This window comes from Chiloscyllium punctatum, chromosome 36, assembly GCF_047496795.1.
Source record: "Chiloscyllium punctatum isolate Juve2018m chromosome 36, sChiPun1.3, whole genome shotgun sequence".
NCBI classification, from domain to species: Eukaryota; Metazoa; Chordata; class Chondrichthyes; order Orectolobiformes; family Hemiscylliidae; genus Chiloscyllium; species Chiloscyllium punctatum.
In genome coordinates this window covers 63,149,608-63,158,079 of record NC_092774.1, presented here as the reverse complement: position 1 = coordinate 63,158,079, position 8,472 = coordinate 63,149,608, and the positions used below count along the sequence as shown (strand labels likewise).

General features: G+C 47.3%; 1 non-coding gene across 1 annotated transcript; it reads right to left on the bottom strand.

The window, feature by feature from the left end:
• Nucleotides 1-5,961: 5,961 nt before the first annotated feature.
• On the bottom strand, nucleotides 5,962-6,033 carry trnae-cuc (transfer RNA glutamic acid (anticodon CUC)). Its single transcript has one exon. It is a non-coding gene; the product is annotated as a tRNA-Glu (tRNA).
• Nucleotides 6,034-8,472: the final 2,439 nt, after the last annotated feature.

The window sequence follows — 8,472 nt, the reverse complement described above, 5'->3', positions numbered from 1 at the left end:
TGTTATGACACTTTCACAAGGTTGATATTTGTTATCCATCCCTAAGTGCAAGGTGTCTTGCTTGTGCCAATTCAGAGGGCAGTTTAAGAGTCAACCACATTGCTGTCGGTCTGGAGTCACATGTAAGTCAGACCATGCAGGGATGGCAGTTTCCCTCTTGAAAGGACATTGGTGAACATGGGTTTTTAGGACAATTGACGTCAGTGCCATCGATACCATACTGAGACTTACTTTGTGTTCCCCATTGATGATTTGAATTATTCTCATCTCACCTCTTGCTGTGGTGGGATTTGAACTCATGTTCCCTGGATTACTCATCCTGTGACGTTATGACTACACTGTTGTTTCCCATTCGTTGCTATTTTGTGTTTGTTGTTCACGTCTTTGTCTTCTGATGTTTGGGAAATTGAACCTGTTTAAAAGATTCCCCTAAACTTGTCCCTTTGACCAAGTATTTTGTCACCTGTCTCATCTGTGCTCCGGTCTTGTGATTTTTAAAGGAATTCTCATAATGTTCACGTGAAGCACTTTGAGATAGTTAACTGTACCACAGGTATTATTTGAATGCAGCTTGTGTCCCTATCTTAATATCTGAAAGTACAGGGTCATATTTTAAATGTAGAAGACAAAAATGAGGATGATTTATTTTCTTTCTGAGGGTTGTGTGTCTTCTTCAAAAGGCAGTGGATTCAAAATCTTTAAGGCAGAGGTAGATAGGTTCTTGATAACCAAGTGGGTGAAAGATTGTCGGGGATGTGTTGGAATGTAGAGTTGAGGTTGAATTCAGATCAGCCATGATCTTATTGAATGCTGCAGCAGGCTCGAAGTGCCGAGTGGCCAACTCCCGCCCATTATATGTTTGTATCAAGCAGTCTGTGTCTCCCCTCTTATAGCTATGAACTGGGTAATTCCTTTCCAATATTGCCCCTTGTAGACAGTTAATTTCACACCGATGGCCCCCTATTGGGAGCAGGCACATTGAAGCAATTGCAGTATTTCTTGTGTTAATTTTGGTGCTTCTTATTCAGTGTTGCTGAGAATCTTCAAACATAAAACCAAAACACTTCTATTATTATCGCACGAAAAGAAGTGTTAGTTTGGATGTAACATTGTTGAATTAGCCATTCCCATCTTTTCCAGAATTCTGTGTTTAAAGCCCTGGAGTCTGGTTTCCACCCCTGAAACAGTTCTTATCAAGGTGATATTTGACATCCTTTGTCACGGTGACAGGGATGAACATTCCCTCGTCGACCTACGGACAGCCTTGATCAGAGTTAATGACAGTACTGACCCTCTTTAGCATCACTCTATCCTCTGGGAGGGTATGATTTTAGCGTCTTCCGTTCTGATTTGTTTTACCGTAGCTGCTGGTGTTGGCATCTATACTAATGATATCCAACTGTACCTGAACACCACTTCTCTCCCGACTCCTCTGTCATTCATAATTTACCAATAATTTTACCTGAATGCCTGCCCAATTTCCAGCATTGGATAACCATAAACATTCCCTTAGTTAAATGTTGTGAAGTGTGAAGCCATTGTTTTAGTCCCCAAGTTCGACCTCAGCCCCCGTACCCACCCCCCCCCCCACTCCCCCACCCCCACCCCAGTAACTCTGTTGACAGTCTTTATGTCACTTTAAAACTAGGATGGATAGATTCGTGAAGAGTCAGGGGATGAACAGTTGCAGGAAAAGGGCAGGAAAGTGACTGTGGGGAATGCCAGATCACCCAGAATCCTACTGAATGGAGAAGCAGGCTCAACGGGCTGAATAACATATTCCTGTTCCTTTTTCTTATGGTTCCCGAGCCCTTACCTCTGATCCAGGACACTGACTTCAGTATGTGCCATTACTGAGAGTGCTGATTTTCCCTTGTGTAACATCAACAACTTAACAGTTGCTAAAACCTCTTGTTCCTTTGTTACCTCTGAACACAATAGGCCAATGTGTTCAGGGGAGGCGATGGCCGACTTTATTGTCACCAGACTATTCACCCAGGTAATGTTCTAGGGACTTGTGTTCAAAACCTGCCACGGCAGATGGTGGAATCTGAATTCAATATAAATCCGGAATTAAGAGTCTAATGATGACCTCGTTGTGGTTTGTTGTAAAAACTTATCTGGTTTCCTGCCGTCCGAACCTGATCTGATCGACATGTGATTCAGATCCACTGTCAGCTGGTTGAATCGTCACTGCCCTTTCAATCAAAACCTCCACTTTCACCTCCCTACTTTTATACTCCATTTAAAGGTCAATCTCCCTTTTGCCTTCCCTGTCAGTCATTGTGCCCCCAGAAGCAGGATTGTGGTTCAGTTTAAAGTAGGTCCTATATCTCTGATTACATCGATACACAATGCAATGAAGAAAGGTTTAGGTACACGAACCTTGATCAGTTCGGGAATTGAGTATAGATATAGTTATGTTGTAGTTATACAGGACGTTGATGAGGCTGTACCTGGAATATTATGATCAGTTTTGGTCCCGTTGGTGTTCTGACTTCTGACTTCTTCAACTCTGGGTTTGTGTTGAACTTGATGGGATACTTTGTCCAACTCAGCATGTTTAAACAGTATCGCTCAGAGGGATTCGTCTGAAACCTTTCAGGAGGTGAGCTCAACAAGATTGAAGTGTTCAAAGTTACTTGGAATCTATTTTAAACTTAGATCAGGACTCGTAGTCAGAGACACATACAGCATGGAAACAGACCCTTTGGTCCAACTTGTCCATGCTGACCTGATATCCTAAAGTAATCTAGTCCCATTTGACAACACCTGACCCAAATCCTGTGAAGTTGTCCCTTTAATATATTTCGCATCTCACCCTACACCCATGCCCTCTCGTTCTGGACTCCCCCATCCCAGGGAAAATAGCTTGTCTATTAACCTGTCCATGCCCCTCATGATTTTGTAACCTCTATTAGGTCACTCCTCTGCCTCTGATGGTCCAGTGAAAACAGTCCCAGCCTATTCAGCCTCTCCCTGTAGCTCAAACCCTCCAACCCCCAGCAACATTCCCGTAAATCGTTTCTCACAGAGAAATCAACGTTTCAATCATGAAGAAGGGTTAATACCCAAACCGCTGACTACTCCACATCCTGGTGCTGCCTGGCTTGCTGCATTCTCCCAACCTCCTGCTTGCCTACTTCGGGTTGCAATATGTAGTGGCTCAGTGTTTACCACTGCAGGCTCACCGTGCCAGGGACCCAGGTTTGATTCCAGCCTTGGGTGGCTGTCTGTGAGGAGTTTTCATATTCTCCCAGTGTCTGCGTGGGTTTTCTCTGGGTGGTCCTGTTTTCTTCCATAGTCCAAAGATGTTCAGGTCATGTGGATTGGTCATGCTTAATTGCCCATAGAGTTAGGTACATTCGTCAGAGGGAAATGGGTCTGGATGGGTTACTCTTCGGAGGGTCGATGTGGACTTGTTGGGACAAATGGCCTGTTTCCACACTGTAGCTAATCTCATCTGCGCTACTTTTGTCACTAACGGATTGCTGAGTAGACTCGATGGGCCGAATGGCCTAACTTCTGCTCCGATGGTCTTGCGGTCTTACGTTTCTCTGGATCATTTCATTTGGCAATGTGCAGTCCCTGGCTCAATGAGCAGCAGTTTCCAATGAAAACAAAGCTCATATGTTGGTTGAACTCTGACAGTGTGGAAACAGGTCCTTCAGCCCAACACATCTGCACTGATTCTCCGAAGAGTAACCCACTCAGATCCATTTTCCTACCCTCCATAAATTGCACACAGACCCCAAGGGTGGAAGTATTCCGAGTTCCTGGTGCCATGAGGCAGCAGTGCTAACCCTGAGCCACCATGGGGTTGTAGTTGTGGGGGGTGGGGCAGGCAATTGCAGTCCAGCAGAAGACTAAAACAGCCTACCTACTCTCCCAGTGCACCCACTGTCAGAACTGGCAGGAGGTTCAGTCCTGGGGGGTGACTAAAGGCAGCGTTACCGGTGGGATCTGATTGCTGGGAGCGCTGGTGCCCCCGCTGATGCTTCCGCAAGTTGCAGGAAAACATGAACCTCTTCCCACACTCGGGCCCGCTGAAGGGCCTCTCCCCCGTGTGGACACACTGGGGCTTCAGCAGGGCGGAGGAATTGCTGAACGATTTCCCGCACTCAGGGCAGCAGAAAGGCCTCCCCTCTCCACCCCCCATCCCTCCGTGTGGACCAGCTGGTGCTTCAGCAGTGTGGAGGAGCGGGTAAAGCCCTTCCCACACTCGGGCAGGAGAATGGCATCTCCCCGGTGTGGACGGACTGGTGCATCAGCAGGGCTGAGGAATTGATGAATTACTTCCTGCACTTAGGCAACTGAACGGCCTCTCCCCCATGTGGACCCACCAATGGGGCAGCAGGTCGGAGGAAAGTGCAAAGTCCTTCCTGCAGTCGGGGCAGAAGAACGGCTTCTCCTCAGTGTGGACCCACTGGTGTCTCTGCAGGTGGGAAGAACTGCTGAAGGCCATCTCGCACTTGGGGCTGGAGAACATCCTTCCCCGGTATGGACCAACTGGTGCGTCAGCAGGGCAGAGGAATCACTGAAGGCCTTCCCACACTCAGGGCAGCAGAAGGGCCTCTTCATCTCTGTGGACCCTTTGGTGCTTAAGAACCCTTTCAAATTTCACAATATCCGTCTGATCGGAGGGAGACTAGAATTGTGCACAATATTTCAAAAGTGGTCTAAAAAGTGTCCTGTACAACCACAACACAACCTTCCAACTCCAATACTCAGTCAGAGGATTGGGAAAGCTTTCAAAACCCACAAAAAACAAACAGGAAAGAATGGAGGGATAAACCGAATTTTTGAGAGTCACCTTGGAAGCATCAATGAGAAATCGGCAGAGAGGGTTTATTGGGGACCCGTTCTCCTTAAATACACTATATACGTATTTCTCTTGTGCTCTTCGTAGTTTCTCTGTGCTGCAGTGTGTAGTGGCTCGTTGAAATAATGTCCTGATGCAGCTTCGTTTGTGGGTGTTGGGATGATTGCTTCTGCAGTTAAGTACTTGGTTTGGGTCTGTTGTTTTTCTGTAGATGCCAGTTTGAAGTTCCCCATTGACTGTTCGCTCTACTGTGACATCAAGTAATGGCGCTTTGTTGTTGTTCTCCTCCCCGTCAAACGAGGAGCCCCCCTTAGACCATAGTCTCACGACTTGGAACAGCAATATACAGACTAGTCAAAGGCTTCTACTGAAGGCGAAAACACCGAGTCGAAGATTCACTCCACTCCATTTACTCCATCCAAGAATTCCTGAACACCAAAGACACTGAGATAGAAAAGGATGGATTAATGTTGTCCTTTGACATAACAGCCCTGTTCACATCCATTAACATCAACGTGGCCAAAGAAAACTGAAGACACTACTCGAAGAACCAAAGACAAAAACACAGCATCAACTTCATCAGCAAAGATAGCACTGTCAAGCTCGTGGAACTGTGCCTTACCATCCACTTCATATTCAATAACAAGCCCGACAAACAAATCAACAAAATACGCACGAAACCTCCAGCATCAGGATTCCTAGCAGAAGCAATAATGCAGAGACTCGAACAGACAGCCCTTCCAACGATCCAACCCAAACTTTGGGTCCGCTACAGCGATGACACTTTTGTCATCAAAAACTGAAACAAATTAGAGGAAACCTACAACACCATCAACAATATCCTTACTGGCATAAAATTCACAAAAGAGGAGACCAACAACAAAGTGCCATTTCTAGATGTCACAGGAGAGCGAACAGTCAATGGTAAATTCAAAACAGCGTCTATCGGAAAACAATGCACGCGAACCAAGAACTTAACCACAGAAGCAATCACCCCGACACATACAAACATATCTGAATCAGGACACTATTTCAACGAGCCACGACACACTGCAGCACCCAGGAACTACGAAGATCAATAAATAACTGTATAGAGCAATTACGAAGAACGGGGAGCCTATAAACCCTCTGAAAATAGCTTCCCTGACCGGGAATCGAACCCGGGCCGCAGCGCTGAGAGCGCCGAATCCTAACCACTAGACCACCAGGGAATGGCAAACACAGCCTGATAGATCTACTGAAAATTACTTCCCTGCCCAGAAATCGAATCCGGGCCGTGGTCGTTCGAAGGCTTTCACCTGTGTATCCAACAATGTCATTTCTTGTATCCATTGCACCTGATGCAGTCTCCTCTACATTGGGGAGACTGGCGACTCCTCGCAGAGTCAAGTCACAGCGCTTGAGGGAACATCTCCAGGACACCGGCACCAATCAACCCCATCGCCCTATGGCCCAACATTTCAAACCCCCTCCCACTCTGCCGAGGACATGCAGGTCCTGGGCCTCCTCCATCGCCGCTCCCTCCCCACTCGATGCCTGGAGGCTGAACGTCTCATCTTCCGCTTGGGGTAAATTCAACCCCAGGCCATCAATGTGGACTTCATCAGTTTCCTCATTTCCCCTCCCCCACCTTATCTCAATTGTAGCCTTCCAGCTCAGCGCTGTCCTCATGATCTGTCCTACCTGCCAATCTCCCTCCCCACCTATCCGCTCCACCCTCCTCTCTGATCTGTCACCTCCATCCCCACCCCCATTCATCTATTGTACTTTTTGCTACCTTTGGCCCAGCACACCCCAGCCCCAATTTATCTCTCCACCCTGGAGGGATCCTGCCTCTATTCCTGATGAAGGGCTTTTGCCCGGAACGTCGATTTTCCTGCTCCTCCGATGCTTTCTGACCTGCTGTGCTTTTCTAGCACCACTCTGATCTAAGCTCTGGTTTCCAGCATCTGCAGTCCTCATTTTTGCCGACCCAATAAACTCAGTGTGCCAATTTCACATCAACAAACTGACACAAGTAGACACAACGTCTGCAGAAACCCTAGCCACATTACTTTACAATAAAGACATCTGGGAAATTATGTCCGGAGAACTCAATCCTCTCAGCATCATGGTAGCCCACAAACCTACCAACACAACTTAAACAGCGGCTCATGAACCTGAAATACCCGATACAAACAACCAGAAAACGAATGTAATTTACAAAATACTATACAAGGAAATATATACATGAAATCTGCCGCACAGTTCTCTGTGGCAAGAAATGCTGGGATGAGATAAGGAAGGTTTTTTCAGCCAAAACGAATCGACACTGACTGGACAGCCATTTAAAATCAACGCTGTCAGCCCACGATGGAAGATCCAAAAGGATGTACAGTTTTCTTATTTCCTGAAGATTTACAAAGCTGAGACTGGGTTTTGGTGTTTGTTCCCTTTCCACTCCCAAGAGCCGCAGTGGTTGGGGCGGTGAGTTGGGGAAAGTGAAATGTGCCCATGAGCAGCATGTGGGTCTCTTTCAGCTTCCCCTCCTCTGACAGCGCTGTGACGGGACTCTGATGTTCTCAGGGACATTTACTGACGCGAGACAGTGAAAATATTCTCATTCCTGCAGATTAGGAATTGTACCCATACGCCGGTTTCATGACAATGAGAAAGCTGAATTGGGATGTGTGAAGAAGCTGTGAGGTCCAGTTGAAACAAGTAGGTGGAGTCAGATACGTCATCCATTGCCCCCATGGTCCTGAAGAAATGTTTGCTTTTGTCTGCTTGAGAGACTTTGGACACTGGTGTGGCAGGGAGAATACTGAGATACCGAGTGAGGGAGATTAAGTGCGCTGACTGTGAAAAGTGCTTTAAACCATTTACTCAGATTGGGGAATTAAAATCACACCCCTCGCAGTGGGAAAGACAATGTCCCCGCTCTGTTTGTAATTTCAAACCCAGAGCAACACAAGGAAAGCTCCACCCAATGGGGAAACCGTGGAAATGTGGGGACTGTGGGAAAGGATTCCCTTCCCCATCAATGCTGGAAACCCACAGACGGATTCAGAATGGGGTGAGGACGTTCACCTGCTCAGTGTGCAGGAAGGGGTTCAGTCAGAGAGAAGCCATTCACGTGCCCCATGTGCTGGGGAGAGTTCACTCAGTCAGCTGCACTACCCTCCCACCAGTGGGTCCACACTGGAGAGAGGCCATTCACCTGCTGTAAGTTCCAAAATGGCTTCATCTGCTCCTCCCACCTGCGGCGGCGCCATCGAGTTCACGTGCCAGCGCAAGGACATGAAAGGAGCGATGGCCAAGTGCTCCGATCAACCCAGCACTGGGGCGTCCCAGGTTCGAATCCCACTGCGGTAGATTGCAGAATTGGAGTTCTGTCAGTCATCTGGACTTCAGAATCTCAGGATGAAACCACTTTTAGGGGGAAAAAGTACCATCTGATTCACTGATGTCCTTTTTAGTGACGGAACCTGCCGTTGCGGGAAAGAGTTCACTCAGTCATCCCAGCTGCATGTTTTACCGGGCTGTACCAGGGATCCAGTTACAAACGGACAACTCAGCTGACCAACAAAGAAAGTGGGGTGGGGGGATTGGGTGCACTTTGACCTGGAGGTGTTTTCTTTAAAAACTACTTTTTGTATGCCTTTTTCCTG